The sequence below is a fragment of the Vulpes vulpes genome, chromosome 16, assembly GCF_048418805.1.
Source record: "Vulpes vulpes isolate BD-2025 chromosome 16, VulVul3, whole genome shotgun sequence".
NCBI classification, from domain to species: Eukaryota; Metazoa; Chordata; class Mammalia; order Carnivora; family Canidae; genus Vulpes; species Vulpes vulpes.
The window spans coordinates 46,641,728-46,646,772 of NC_132795.1; the positions used below are offsets into that span (position 1 = coordinate 46,641,728).

At 42.2% G+C, this 5,045-nt stretch overlaps 1 pseudogene; it reads right to left on the bottom strand.

The window, feature by feature from the left end:
- Positions 1–3,253: 3,253 nt before the first annotated feature.
- Positions 3,254–3,610, bottom strand: LOC112912400 (nucleoside diphosphate kinase homolog 7 pseudogene; annotated as a pseudogene).
- Positions 3,611–5,045: the final 1,435 nt, after the last annotated feature.

The window sequence follows — 5,045 nt, forward strand, 5'->3', positions numbered from 1 at the left end:
CCTAAAATCAATAAAAAACGTTCAACACCTCGACCTTTAATAGTGAAGCTTGCAAATTCAAAACATAAGGAGAAGATGCTTAAAGCAGCAAGAAAAAAAAGTCCCTGAGTTTTATGGGGAGGAGTATTAGGGTAACAGCAGACCTCTCCACAGAGACCTAGCAGGCCAGAAAGGGCTGGCAGGATATATTCAGGGTCCTAAATGAGAAGAACATGCAACCAAGAATACTTTATCCAGCAAGGCTCTCATTCAAAATGGAAGGAGAAATAAAGAGCTTCCAAGACAGGCAGCAACTGAAAGAATATGTGACCTCCAAACCAGCTCTGCAAGAAATTTTAAGGGGGACTCTTAAAATCCCCCTTTAAGAAGAAGTTCAGTGGAACAACCACAAAAACAAGGACTGAATACATATCATGATGACACTAAATTCATATCTGTCAATAGTAACTCTGAACGTGAACGGGCTTAATGACCCCATCAAAAGATGCAGGGTTTCAGACTGTATAAAAAAGCAGGACCCATCTATTTGCTGCCTACAAGAGACTCATTTTAGACATAAGGATACCTACAACCTGAAAATAAAAGGTTGGAGAACCATTTACCATTCAAATGGTCCTCAAAAGAAAGCAGGGGTAGCCATCCTTATATCAGATAAACTAAAATTTACTCCGAAGACTATAGTGAGAGATGAAGAGGGACACTATCTCATACTCAAAGAATCTATCCAACAAGAGGACTTAACAATCCTCAATATATATGCCCCAAATGTGGGAGCTCCCAAATATTTAAACCAATTAATAACCAAAGTGAAGAAATACTTAGATAATAATACACTTATACTTGGTGACTTCAATCTAGCTCTTTCTACCCTCGATAGATCTTCTAAGCACAGCATCTCCAAAGAAACGAGAGCTTTAAATGATACACTGGACTAGATGGATTTCACACATATCTACAGAACTTTACATCCAAACTCAACTGAACACACATTCTTCTCAAGTGCACATGGAACTTTCTCCAGAATAGACCACATACTGGGTCACAAATCAGGTCTGAACCGATACCAAAAGATCGGGATAGTCCCCTGTATATTCTCAGACCATAATGCCTTGAAATTAGAACTAAACCACAACAAGAAGTTTGGAAGGACCTCAAACACGTGGAGGTTAAGGACCATCCTGCTAAAAGATGAAAGGGTCAATCAGGAAATTAAGGAAGAATTAAAAAGTTTCATGGAATCTAATGAGAATGAAGATACAACCATTCAAAATCTGTGGGATGCAGCAAAAGCAGTCCTGAGGGGGAAAAACATCGCAATACAAGCATCCATTCAAAAACTGGAAAGAACTCAAATACAAAAGCTCACCTAATACATAAAGGAGCTAGAGAAAAAACAGCAAATGGACCCCATGCCCAGGAGAAGAAGAGAGTTAATTAAAATTCGAGCAGAACTAAATGAAATTGAGACCAAAAGAACTGTGGAACATATCAACAGAACCAGGACTTGGTTCTTTGAAAGAATTAATAAGATAGATAAACCATTAGCCAACCTTATTAAAAAGAAGAGAGAGAAGACTCAAACTAATAAAATCATGAATGAGAAAGGAGAAATCACTACCAACACTAAGGAAAAACGAACGATTTTAAAATCATATTATGAACAGCTCTACGCCAATAAATTAGGCAATCTAGAAGAAATGGACGCATTCCTGGAAAGCCACAAACTACCAAAACTGGAACAGGAAGAAATGGAAAACCTGAACAGGCCAATAACCAGGGAGGAAATTGAAGCAGTCATCAAAAACCTCCCAAGACACAAGACTCCAGGGCCAGATGGCTTCCCCGGGGAATTCTATCAAACGTTTAAAGAAGAAATCATACCTATTCTAATAAAGCTGTTTGGAAAGATCGAAAGACATGGAGTACTCCCAAATTCGTTCTATGAGGCCAGCATCACCTTAATTCCGAAACCAGACAAAGACCCCACCAAAAAGGAGAATTACAGACCAATATCCCTGATGAACATGGATGCAAAAATTCTCAACAAGATACTAGCCAATAGGATCCAACAACACATTAAGAATATTATTCACCATGACCAAGTAGGATTTGTCCCCGGACACAAGGCTGGTTCAACACTCAAAAAACAATCAATGTGATTCATCATATCAGCTAGAGAAAAACAAAGAACCATATGATACTCTCATTAGATGCAGAGAAAGCATTTGACAAAATACAGCATCCATTCCTGATCAAAACCCTTCAGAGTGTTGGGATAGAGGGAACTTTCCTTGACATCTTAAAAGCCATCTATGAAAAGCCCACAGCAAATATCATTCTCAATGGGGAAGCACTGGGAGCCTTTCCCCTAAGATCAGGAACAAGACAGGGATGTCCACTCTCACCACTGCTATTGAACATAGTATTGGAAGTCCTAGCCTCAGCAATCAGACAACAAAAAGACATTAAAGGCATTCAAATTGGCAAAGAAGTCAAACTCTCCCTCTTCACTGATGACATGATACTCTACATAGAAAACCCAAAAGCCTCCACTCCAAGATTGCTAGAACTCATACAGCAATTTGGTAACGTGGCACGATACAAAATCAATGCCCAGAAATCAATGGCTTTTCTATACACTAACAATGAGACTGAAGAAAGAGAAATTAAGGAGTCAATCCTATTTACAATTGCACCCAAAAGCATAAGATACTTAGGAATAAACCTAACCAAAGAGGTAAAGGATCCATACCCTAAAAACTATAGAACACTTCTGAAAGAAATTGAGGAAGACACAAAGAGATGGAAAAATATTCCATCCTCATGGATTGGCAGAATTAATATTGTGAAAATTTCAATGTTACCCAGGGCAATTTACACGGTTTATGCAATACCTATCAAAACACCATGGACTTTCTTCAGAGAGTTAGAACAAATTATTTTAAGATTTGTGTGGAATCAGAAAAGACCCGCAAGGGTCTTTTGTTTGTTTGTTTGTTTGTTTGAAAATAAATCTCCATTCTGGACTCTATAAAAAGCAATGTAGCACCCCATAGACCGGTGCCAAACGCCATCCACAGTGCAAAATCCATGCTCCAACACACACAATAATTGCCAGGAGCACAGTGCCCCTGCCGATCCCGCACCCAGTCAGGCCAAAACAATGGACAACAAAAGAACGAACACATCCTCATGTGCGTGATTCACTCTCGTCTGAATGCCGCAGCTTGTGACTTCTTTGCTTTCTGTACTGCTAGTTATCCAAGATCTTGAAGAAATACTGAACCTCTAAGAGGCCATCATCCGGTAGATCAGCACAGTGAACGGCATTCTGGATCTTAGTTTTACCAAAGATTGCTCTGAGGGTTCCAGGGCGTAAATGCTGGGCAATTTCAGGATCAGCAGGTCCACAGAATTCTCGAAACGTCTTTGTAGGATTATTTTGTTGAATCTCCATTGCTACACAAGGGCCAGAATACATTTCTGTCACCATCTCGTTATACTCAGATACTACTCCTTTATAAACTTCATAAAACTCCTCAACATTAACTCGATCCATGTTGAACATCTGCATAGCTGAGATTTCAAAACCTGCATCCCGGATAGCCATGAGGATCTTTCCTAGCAGTCCTTCACTGATGGCATGGGGCTTAATAATGCAACAGGTACAATTGGTTTGTTTCCTAAAATATTAGGAAAAAATAACTCCATTTCTCTGGCAGCAGAAGCTAGGGAATTTTAAAAAAGAAAACCATAGCTGGGGGCATCACAATGCCAGATTTCAGGTTGTACTCCAAAGCTGTGGTCATCAAGACAGTGTGGTACTGGCACAAAAACAGACACATAGATCAGTGGAACAGAATAGAGAACCCAGAAGTGGACCCTGAACTTTATGGTCAACTAATATTCGATACAGGAGGGAAGACTATCCATTGGAAGAAAGTCTCTTCAATAAATGGTGCTGGGAAAATTGGACATCCACATGCAGAAGAATGAAACTAGACCACTCTCTTTCACCATACACAAAGATAAACTCAAGGTGGATGAGAGATCTAAGTGTTTAGAAGACCTATCGAAAAAAGAAAGAAAAGAAGACCTATAGAGTATAGAAAGCGCGAGATTGAAGTCACCAAGTATAAGTGTATTATTATCTAAGTATATCTTAACTTTGGTTACTAATTGATATGTTTGGCAGCTCCCACATTTGGGGCACAAATACTGATGATTGTTAAGTCCTCTTGTTGGATAGATCCTTTAAGTATGATATAGTGTCCATCTTCATCTCTTACTAAGTCTTCAGGATAAACTTTAGTTTATCTGATATAAGGATGGCTACAGGAGGAGGGGCAAGTGGTGGAAGAGTAGGGTCCCCAAATTACCTGTCCCCACCAAATTACCTAGATAACCTTCAAATCATCCTGACAATATACGAATTCGGCCTGCGATTTAAAGAGACAATTGCTGGAATGCTACAGTGAGAAGAGTTCACACTTCTAACAAGGTAGGAAGACGGGGACAAACGAAATAAAGAAACAAACGGCATCCAAGGGGAAGGGGCCCCGCGAGGAGCAGGGCTAAGGCCGGGGCAAGTACCCCCAGGACAGGAAAGCACCGTCCCAGAGAAGCAGGAGCTGCACCAACCTTTGGGGCGGAAAGGCGCTTGCAGGGAGTTAGAGCAGGACCCCAGGAGGGCGGGGATACCTTCAGGCTCCCTGGGACACTAACAGAGGAACTGCGCACCAGGGAGAGTGCGCCAAGCTCCCTAAAGGGCTGCAGCGCGCGCACGCACTGACCCGAGAGCAGCTCAGAGGCCGCTCCGGCAGAGGAAGAGACTCCGCATGGAGGGGGCTACGCACCACGAGAGCAGCGGGGAGGGCCTTGGGCGGTGGTTCCGCAGAGGGGGCTGCGCGGCCGGGAGCGCAAATCCAATTGCGCAGGCCGGGGAGCACTGGGTGCCGTGACACAGCCCAGAATCCGGCCTTGCCCCGGGACAGGTAGAAGCTGGGAGGGAACAGGACAGCAAGGACGCTGTGCCCTGAGCTGAG